The sequence below is a fragment of the Crinia signifera genome, chromosome 9, assembly GCF_055691185.1.
Source record: "Crinia signifera chromosome 9, ASM5569118v1, whole genome shotgun sequence".
Classification (NCBI taxonomy): Eukaryota; Metazoa; Chordata; class Amphibia; order Anura; family Myobatrachidae; genus Crinia; species Crinia signifera.
Genome location: NC_139225.1, coordinates 131,712,013 through 131,723,331, shown reverse-complemented (window position 1 = coordinate 131,723,331; position 11,319 = coordinate 131,712,013). Strand labels below are relative to the sequence as shown.

Here is an 11,319-nt window from a genome sequence, read left to right as displayed (position 1 = left end):
TGTCTGCTGTCAGGGACAGCAGACATCGTCCCTCTGTCACCGCGTCTATAGACGCGGTGACAGTTTAAAGTCATGACGTACATTTACGTCATGTGTCGGGAAGTACATCCCGACCATGACGTAAATGTACGTCAAATGTCGGGAAGGGGTTAAAGGGATGAGTTGGTCACCCTAGTGTGATCTGAGTACAGAGATCAGTGATTATTTGGTGTCTGATATCAGTGTGACCGGAGTACAGAGGTCTGTGAGTATTAGGTATCTGATATCAATGTGGCCTGAGTACAGAGGTCTGTGAATATTAGGTGTCTGATATCCATGTGACCTGAGTACAGCTAACTTTGATTATTAGGTATTCAAAGATTAGTAACTATTCACATAGTAACCCAGGGTTGCCTACTTTTTGTCTGCCCCCTCTGGGAGAGGGCAGCCATTTCAGTGAGGCAGGGGGGCGGGGCCGCTGATGGGGCGGGAAAGGGGTGGCCGGCAGATCATCCGGAGTGGGGGTGTGGTCAGCATGATTGCATCCTTGTGGCTACGCCCCCTGCCATGCAATGCCGATAATTCTTGTCATTTGCTTGCACGAGGTGGGGTATTGCTGGAGGCTGGCCACATTCCAGGGGGCCGGTAGTGGGACCCAATTTGTGGGACCCTTCTGGCCATTCTGGAAGGATAGGCAACCCTGTTGTAACCCAAGTGCTCTCTAATTAATATTTCCCTGTAATAATTAAAATAAAGAAACTGTAACTATTATTATTTTATTATATTTCAGTCAAGTGAGTCACATAAAAGTCATGGATATGAAACGTATAAAAGCTAAAAAATAAATTAAAATAAATGGTGCGAAGGCTGCAAAGTGCTAATGACGAGGTAAGACAGACATCTTGTAGCTTCTAGGAAAGTGTCCAGCACTGCTAACTTCAGGAGTTAAGTCCAAGTCGTCTGGAGAAACTGGTGTGGTCAGGGTGAACTTCTGAAGGAGCATTGTGAGAAAGAGAAACAGCTCCATGCGGGCCAGACCTTCTCCCGGACACTGCCGCCTCCCTACACAAAATGACACCAATACAGTCAGCACAAACATAACAAAAAGATTTTTGTATAAAAAATAAATACTATGGGCGGGATGTTCTAACATCCGCTGCCCGTTATCGCTCCTCTTCACCGGCTATTGCAATCATCATAATAATAATAATAATAATAATAATAATAATAATGCTCTAACATATGCAATTATTAACACAAGGGACAGCTCTTTTGATTCGAGCTGTCCCTTGCGATGCAGCTCCGGTGCTGGACTTCAGGGTGTGAGACCCGACAGTCCAAGTGAAGAGCTCCGGGGCCGGCCATGTGGCATGGTAGGAGGGATCCGTGACGGATCCCTCACACAGCGCTGCAGTAAGAAGCACATAGGCTTCTGCCGGGAATCGCCAACTTTTGCTGGAATTAGAGAATACAGAAATGCAGTAGAAACCCAGATAATCGGGTTTTTACCACATTTCTGCTTTAGAGAGGGGGTATTTTAAGAGAGGAGTATGCCCATGTGCAGCAGCCTCCAGCTGGGCCCCCTTCTCTCTGCCGGCAGTTTTGCTGAGCCGTGCAGCACTATAGAGGGCACGGACTCTAATGCTAAGATCTCCTTAAAAATGGCACAGCAGCCATTTTTCTGGTGATTTCCACAGGGCTACTGCCTTTATCGAGGGACTCTGAAGTATTAAAAAAAATTAACAGTTATATCAGCTCTGTTTGCGGGATAGCGCTGCCGGGCACCACCTAGTGGCCGCCGGAATGTACAACACTTGATTTCACCCCATAGAGGTGAGGAGCAGTGTTAGCTTTTTATTATATACAATATATACTAATTTCTACTGATTCTATTTATTGTAGGAGGATACAATTGTTGTGTGAAGAAAAAACAGTTTTTCCTCCATCCCTTGAAGTCTGGCAGACTTCTCACTTCTGCAGCAGCCAATCAGAACATCATTTTTATTAATTTACTTATAAAGAGTTTTTCATATTAATTGTATACTTTTTTATTAGCGCCGGGGCTCTTAGGAGATTGGGTTGTCCCCTTTCTCTTAGGAATACAAACTTCCACAATGATTCTATTTATTGCAATGGTTTTCTGTAATATTATTCTGAAACTAATGCATTTTGTAAATATATATTTGATGTGAACAGAACTCTTCTTTTGAACTATGTTTTTTTATAAGTTATTATGTTTATTAGGATACTCTCAATTTTCCAGTGTTCTGCCTTACCACAGAACTCTGCTATCCACCCCAATAACCACCATGCCTAGCTGTGTGTCCTGTTTCTATGTTCCTATAGAGGTCTTGCCATCAGGGATGGTGGGTCTCTATCAGAGAATAGGCACTGAGTGGCATCATTGACCAGAACAAGATAGATCACTGCATAGATATAACTGTATCTGTGCCGTAATTTTGGTGAACCTGTCGTCAGGGCTGGCGCCACCACTAGGCAGGTCTAGGCATGGGCATTTTGGAGCCGCTCCCTTGGATTCAGGTAAGGTGATGGCGGCCGCATTCCCCCCCCCCCCTGGACTTGGTAGCGTTGGTGGCCGCATCACCCCCCCCCCCCCCCCCCCCCCCCCGGGACTCGGCGGTGGCTGCTTGAAGCTAGCCCCTCCGCGCATCACTCACCCACCGTGCGCAGGTGAGCATCCCCCGCCCTGCCTGACGTTGAGGTAATATTGGACAATTACCCGGGAATCTGAATAAGTGCATGATACACATAACAAACACAAAAGGCACCGCACCTGCAGAGAACGGCAGCAGAGCCACACCCTTCTTTAGCGTCCCCTGATCATCCAAGAACCGGTCTGGGGAGAACACCTCCGGCTCAGGAAAGTATTTAGGATCCTTCAGTACAGTTGTCAGCAAAGGTAGCACATCCATGTCCTGATATATAATGGGAAGGGAAGGATAGTATAATATCTGCTTATACAATGGTAAATATTAATCTTATCCAGATATTACTAAAACTAATTGTAATATTTTTCTATCATTGTAATTTCATGTTTTAACGTTCTCCTAATACCTGCACAGAATGGAGGCAGAAACAGTATTCAAGAGAGTAAAACTAGCAATATCATTGTGCATTACTATTTTAGATTATAAAATCAGTGCAGTGTTCAATATATTATATCACAGTTGACAAATTTCGGGATGTCTCTGCTGGGAGTTGGTGGCGTGGCTGGCAATGAAGAAGGGGGTGGCCAATGGGGCGGCATGATGGAATGTGATGGCCTACGGAGTCACCAAGTGGAGTCTCAAGGACCTTAGTAGAGCAATGGCAAGTATGAATTCTATGTAAGTAATAGTATTTACCTTGGGGATGACATAGCCTCGGACTGTTGTCTCCTCTGTTGTGCGGTGGGGCAGTCCAGTGGGGACAATGTCGCTGAATCTCTGGATCTCATGGATTACAGCTTCAGTATAAGGCATCCTGAACCGGTCTTCTGCTGATGGACACTTATCACCTATTACCTGGTCTATCTCCTTCTGGATCTTATCTAAACAATAAAGAAACTGGAAGTTATACTACTGTGTCTGCAATGTTGTTGGGGAAAATAGGAGATTAGACAGAGGCAGAAGACAACCGTTTTTTGAAAAGTACTATATGTTTGAAATGTGAAAATATCTTGGATTCCTGATAACGTATTAATAAGGGGACATCGAAAATAATACCAAATCTTATTTTTATAATAAGCAGTTTATTTGTGATATAGCACACTCTTATCAGTGTTCTGATGAGACACAGTCAGGGCCATCTTAACATACAGGCAAACTGGGCAGTTCCTCAATGTCGCACAACTCCAGGGCTTCGAGCAGGGGTGGATGGTGGTCACACAATCAGAGTGATGAGTCCACATACTCTAACTGCCTCCCATCCTGCTGCCTACAGTGATTGGCTGTCAGCATGCTGATTGCTGGATGGCTGGAGCTATCTACCAATCAGCATGCTGACAGTCAATCACTATATGGAAGCATTTGGAGAGACATTGTAGGGCTGTGGTATGGACATGTTATGATTTACTTTTTTATTGTTTCCCATGAATGGTTTGTAGGGACTCCAGTACATTGCTTTGCCCACAGCCTACAATGCTGTTGAGATGGCCCTGGACGCAGATTATTTATTTCAAATAAATCCATATTATACCCAATCGGATATTATGGTTATTACCTTGAATATCTGGGTATTTGAGTAGAGCGAGGCAGCCATATCGGAGTGTGGTGCTGACGGTCTCTGTCCCAGCAGTGAACAAGTTTAATGTAGAGGACACAAGATTCTCCAGGTGAAACTCTGTTTCTGGATTCTCCTTATCCTGGGTAAAGAAGACATAATAATAATAACCACCAAGTCACTGATGCTAATGCCAGCCACAGAATGCACAATTAGCAGAAGTGACCTGACAGATAGACTAGAGCAGGAGTCCTCAAACTATTTTGCTCTGGGACCCCATCAGACAATAAAAATAATTACAGGACCCCAATAAGTTACTACAGAAGGTCATCACATCACATGTGTAGTCAGCAGACAGCACATACATGGCAGCATTGTGGAGGCACAACATGATGGGAGGAGTCTAATATACCATAACCCCTCACATCACATGTGTAGGCAGCAGACAGCACATACATGGCAGCATTGTGGAGGCACAACATGATGGGAGGAGTCTAATATACCATAACCCCTCACATCACATGTGTAGTCAGCAGACAGCACATACATGCTTCGGGCTCGGTGGCTCGCTGCGCTCGCCACACTATATAACATCAACTCCACGCCAACGTGGATAGTGGGGGTATGAAAAGGTCGGAGGACGCGTACCGCTGAGCTCGCCACGCTTAGGGTTGACGTTTATCGTGGCGTCGCGTTAACAATGGGGGGGGGGGGGGACCGGTTTTTAAATTGTACAGAAACGTCTTTAAAGCCCGAAAATCGGGTCGGTCGGGTCTGATCGTTTCCCATCGCATACCTTAAGTTATGGTATGCGATGGGACCCGACGGGCGCCGTGCTAAGAAACAAGTACCAAACATTTAACATAAGAACATTTTTGCTACTTGCCTGCTGCATCTTAATCAGAAAACAGTCAATAAAGTGCCGGGGAGACTGATCATCCAGGGTCTTGATACTGCTCCGCACCCTCTCCTTGACAAATGTTTTAAGATCTGTCAAAAAGTGCACACCTTGCTGATGGGGCCCAGGAACATTGATCAGCAGTCCATGGAAGTAGTAAAAAATCTATAAAATCAGGTCAATACAGCAGATTAGGCTCCATGTATGGGAATTCCTAAAATATTGAACAGCATTTTTGGTGTTTTTTTGTTTTTATAGCTACGACTTACATTTGGCAGGATGTCTTCCCCTACCTCCTTGCCTTAAGAGGAACATCCATTGGCCAATGGAAATGGAAAGCACTGTGATGCGACTGCATATGAACACACCTCCGACTTTTATGGATTGCACCAACTGCAGCCGATAGAAGCCAAGCAGGGCTGTGTGATATGTCAGGGAGTGGATTCCTACAGGAAGTCAGTTCTCTGCTTATGACAGCCTGGACTGGCAGTCCCAGAGGGAGGGAAAATCTCCCACTGGGATTGCATTGTGTGTTTGTGACTGGCTGGTAGGACTTCCAAAAGGAAGTCACTGCCAGGCCAGTGCAGTCTCATGGACAGTGATGAGGTGGCAGATTTAACCTGGAGGGGGCTGCAGTCCTGCAGCCCATAGCTAAAATCTGCCTTTGGTCTTACTGTAAAATTTATAATATTAACCTGCCAGGACACATCTAGATACAATACGCATGATCTAGATACAATATACTAGATACAATATACAGGACAGATCTAGATACAATATACATGAATAGCTGATTGGTGCGGTAAGTAAATTTTCCATAGTTCACTTTTCCACTTTAGAAGGTTTGATACATATTACCCAAAATTGGCACTTATCCGTATGACATTGTGTTAGATGTAGCAAACATTGGAGATAAAGTGGAGAGAGATACTGTAAAGTGTCAACCAATCAGCTCCTCGCTGCTACTTGATAGGCTGTGTTTGAAAAATTGCAGGAGCTGATTGGTTGGCACTTCATCTCTTTCCTCCTTATCTCGCGCCAATCGTTGATAAATCCCTGCTTTGAATCCTGGTTTCCTGATCAAAAGTCAAATTCTGCAATATAAAATAGATGACCTGCCCTCAATCATCTTACATTTTACAAAATCAAATGACATCTACAATTCTTATTTTGGTATAGTTCTACCCTAGCTGCTTTATGTGCCTAATTTGCTCATATATTTAATGGATAAACCCTTGGGTAGGGAATTCTGATGTGTTGAAATTCATACTCACTAATCCCCAAGATGAGCTCATGAAGCGCAAGGTCCCAGTGATATTTCTCAGCAGAGTCAGGAACCGCTCATCCTTGTACTCATAATGCTTCCCAAACACGATGGAGCAGATAATGTTGGATACAGCGCAGCCAAAGAGGAACGTGGGGTCAAACGGCTTCCCTATGTACAGACACCAAATAGTAACATCAGTGACGCCAGTAACAGCAGGGTGGCAGAAGACCCTACTGCAGGGTGACACAGGCACATGGGAACTATGAGACATGCAGTATGCTCCTCCTACTGCAGGGTGACACAGGCACATGGGAACTAAGAGACATGCAGTATTGCTCCTCCTACTGCAGGGTGACACAGGCACATGGGAACTATGAGACATGCAGTATGCTCCTCCTACTGCAGGGTGACACAGGCACATGGGAACTATGAGACATGCAGTATGCTCCTCCTACTGCAGGGTGACACAGGCACATGGGAACTATGAGACATGCAGTATGCTCCTCCTACTGCAGGGTGACACAGGCACATGGGAACTATGAGACATGCAGTATTGCTCCTCCTACTGCAGGGTGACACAGGCACATGGGAACTATGAGACATGCAGTATGCTCCTCCTACTGCAGGGTGACACAGGCACATGGGAACTATGAGACATGCAGTATGCTCCTCCTACTGCAGGGTGACACAGGCACATGGGAACTATGAGACATGCAGTATGCTCCTCCTACTGCAGGGTGACACAGGCACATGGGAACTATCGGACATGCAGTATTGCTCCTCCTACTGCAGGGTGACACAGTCACAAGGGAGCTAAGAGACATGCAGTATGCTCCTCCTACTGCAGGGTGACACAGGCACATGGGAACTATGAGACATGCAGTATGCTCCTCCTACTGCAGGGTGACACAGGCAAATGGGACCTAAGTGACATGCAGTATGCTCCTCCTACTGCAGGGTGACACAGGCACATGGGAACTATGAGACATGGAGTATGCTCCTCCTACTGCAGGGTGACACAGGCACATGGGACCTAAGAGGACATGCAGTATGTGCCTCCTACTGCAGGGTGACACAGGCACATGGGAACTATGAGACATGGAGTATGCTCCTCCTACTGCAGGGTGACACAGGCACATGGGACCTAAGAGACATGCAGTATGTGCCTCCTACTGCAGGGTGACACAGGCACATGGGAACTATGAGACATGGAGTATTGCTCCTCCTACTGAATGGTGACAAAGACAGGAGGGAGCTACGAGCTCTGCAGTGTCCACAGTTTGAGCCATAAAGTATTTCTGTACCTTCAGTTTTGCCACATTCCTCTACCAGACACTTTGCCTCCTCCTGGATTCTCTCCTCTATGTTTCTCTTCCCCATCCCAAAATTTCTTAGCGTTGTAAGTGCAAAACGGCGCATTTGCTTCCAGCGTGCCCCATTGCTGCCAATGATACCTGTGGGTGGAAATGTTCATTAATGTAAGTGTCCCTGATGTGACTGTTATTGTGTACAGTACTAACCATAGGCGTGCGCACATAGAGTGTTAGGGGTGCACAGGCACCCCCTAATGATGTGCCCACCATTATATACTTTTGCTTTTTAGAACTGGTATTCCATTAAAACAAGCCCCCATCAATCAAGTATGTGTGTTTTGCATTGTTAATTGTAATAGACCATTGTAATATTACTACATACCTGTGTCATCCATATATGTTTTTGACATTATTTACATGTACTGTTACACAGAGTAATGAGAAGATAAAACTAAAAAAGGCAGGAGATTATGGTGTGGCGAGTGCCAATAGATGGTGGTAGGCATGTGTGATTGGGGGTGTTGGACACACCTAATAGACGTGTAAGACACCCCCTAATGAAATGTGCACCCCCTAATGAAATGTGCTGCGCACGCCTATGGTACTAACACTATATATATAGATAGATAGATATATAGATAGATAGATAGATATAGAGAGAGAGAGAGAGAGAGACACAATGCAGCGGCACTCAAACAGGACTTCAACCAAAAAAACAGTCAGTCCACTTTGGGGTTCTCCGTTCGATGTTTCAGTCGGCTAGACTTTTATCAAGAACGTGTATGCCCAAGTTCTTGATAAAAGTCTAGCCGACTGAAACGTCAAACGGAGAACCCCAAAGTGGACTGACTGTTTTTTTGGCTGAAGTCCTGTTTGAGTTCCGCTGCATTGTGTCTCTATACTTATTAGTCTTCATTGCATCTCTGAAGGCACCCGGGCATGTAGACTTTGCTTTAACCGGTGGAGTGCCAGCCTGCTGGTTTTTCTCTCTCTCTCTCTCTCTGTTTATATATACTGTATATATATATTGCCATCAAGACTCACTCACCATAACCTTTCAAAACATATTCAGCCAATGGCATTCTTCCTCTCCACTGAATGCATCTTTCTGGTCTATAAGAGTCTCTTTCATTACATCGTATCCACAAAGCACCACTGTTGGCTTAGATCCAATATATATAGTGAACACTGGGCCGTATATTTCCTGAAACTGCATAGAAAATGAAGAGTTGGTTAAGTTTGTGCTTGATATAAGAAACATGCTTATTTTTCTTTCTTATATAAGCATGTCGAACATAAGGACCACCCACTTTTTTCCAAAACCACACCCCAGATCAACCTCAACGTTCTGTAAAGCCACACCCATTTCTGACTATTTCTGGGGCAGCCCATACATCTCTCCATGTCAGTAAACACTCTCGTCAATTGATGTGAATATTTAAACCTGTCCAGAAGATATCTAACTACAGACATGTAAAGGAGGCTAAGCAGCTGTACATAAATAATTCTATCTATCTATCTATCTATCTATCTATCTATCTATCTATCTATCTATCTATCTATCTATCTATCTCTACTTTTAAATAGTTTTTCCATTACACACAGTGGCATTATAGTTTATGAATCCCACAGTAATCAGAAATGAGCATATAATATCTGCAGTTTTTCATTTACTGTCTATAAAATAGTTTTAATTACGCAGATACAAAACATTGTAATATGATGAAAGCCATTATTTCACATAGCATCTTGAATAACTAGTAATGGTTTAACCCAAATCACTTTCTTACCTTTTGGAGTGAGATCAGGAACTTTCCCTGAGTCATATGGAGAATATTCCCGATGAGTGGAAGTGGTGGAGGACCAGGTGGCAGAAGAGATTGCACCTTGGTGGCCTTTTTCATCCATGCTGTGCAGACCAGACCAAGCAGAACAAGAATAATGACAGCAGTAGGCAGCAACATGTTTGGAGAGCTGAGACCTGTAATGCTGATGTACACAAGGATTCCCCTTTTATGCACCTTGTGTGAGCCACCAACCTCAGGTGATCCCACATGTGTGACCTGTAGGTTGTGTTACCCGCTGTCATCACACAGGAAGGCATATTTCCGCTGTTTGTCAAAGAATGTATTGATTTAGACAAATTGAGTGGTCATTATACTGCGAGGATTAATTGCATAATAGTGATTTCAGTGGTAAATATACAACTATCCGTAACTGTGTGCGTGTTCTCATTGTGGTTAGGACGGCATCATGAAAGATGCAGAAATACTGGTGGTCTTCAATATACATTACAAAGTGGAATTACACCTCTGTTCAAAATGTTCTGTGAATTACATTTTTTACCACTGAAAATGTACACATTTGTAACGTTTTGAAATTACTGCACTAAATTTATTGTTAGAAAAGATTTTTAAAAATTGCTTATGAAAATCGACTGATTTATGGGGCATACACACGGGGCAATTTAATAGTGATGGATGTTGAGGCCAAAGATTTGGATTTTTTTTTTTTTTTTATGCGCAGCTTGTATAACACTGTGTGGAGGCAGAACAATCACACATGGAACTTCTGACAGTATAGTATATGGTGTATTGGGGTGCAGTGCAGCACACTATAATGAGAAAATAAATGAAAAGCTGACTGATAGCCTGCCTGTGTACTGTACCCCACTACACTGACTGACAGCCTCTGCCCCCTGCGCACTGACACAGCCTGCCTAACACATGACCACTGCCCAGTACAATACCCAGCACACACCCCTCTGCACTGCACAACAACACCCCTCTGCGTCTGCACTGACCCCTCTGCCACAGACCCCTCTGCCAGGCAAGTAACACACCCCACAGAGACTGACTACACGGCAGAGCTGTGCACAGCTTGGAAGCGTGCAACTAAATGGCACCAAATTCTCCTGACGCCGAGCCTTTAAAGACTTCTAAGAGATCTGATCTGAAGCTGTGTGTGCGTGTATGCCCCATATCAACTGCAGTGCGCGTTGCTTGCGCCAGGCTAGATATTTCAACATACTTAAAAAGATATAGGGCCTTATTCTAGTTCACTCTTTCTGACAAAATCCTTCTTAGATGGACAAAACCATGTGCACTGCAGGGGGGCAGATGTAAAATGTGCAGAGAGAATTTGATTTGGGTGAGTTATTTTGTTTCTGTGCAGGGTAAATACTGGCTGCTTTATTTATACACTGAAATATAGATCTCACTTTGAAGTAAAACCCCACCCAAATCTAATCCTCTCTGCACAAGTAACATCTGCCCCACCTGCAGTGCACATGGTTTTGTCCATCTAAGAAGGATTTTGTCAGAAAGAGTGAACTAGAATAAGGCCCATAGTTATTGCCTGTTCTCTCTATTGAGAACACCGCCAGTGATAGATCACTCAGCACACAGCGCTGGTGCAGGGCTGTGTGCTGAGCGATCTGTGCTGAGCGATCTGAGCGACTCAGTGTCGCACAGCACAAAACTATTCTGCGTAGTGAAATCGCATCGCACATTGCATCGCATGGCTTTTTGTGCCTTGCGATGCGTGCAATGCGATGTGCGATGCGATCTCAGTAGTTCATTTAGTTAATTTATTCACTGCACCTTGAGTGAAATCGCGTCGCACATCGCATGGCCCTTTTT

The 11,319-nt window shown here is 44.4% G+C and overlaps 1 pseudogene across 1 annotated transcript; it reads right to left on the bottom strand.

Moving 5' to 3' along the window:
• Nucleotides 1–783: 783 nt before the first annotated feature.
• LOC146036055 (cytochrome P450 2B1-like) lies at nt 784–10,044 on the bottom strand (annotated as a pseudogene). The gene is made up of 9 exons (XR_014460760.1): nt 9,469–10,044; nt 8,727–8,888; nt 7,670–7,819; nt 6,373–6,533; nt 5,087–5,263; nt 4,201–4,342; nt 3,345–3,529; nt 2,774–2,915; nt 784–1,041 (listed from the first exon to the last, which is right to left on the bottom strand). The product of XR_014460760.1 is annotated as a cytochrome P450 2B1-like (transcript).
• Nucleotides 10,045–11,319: the final 1,275 nt, after the last annotated feature.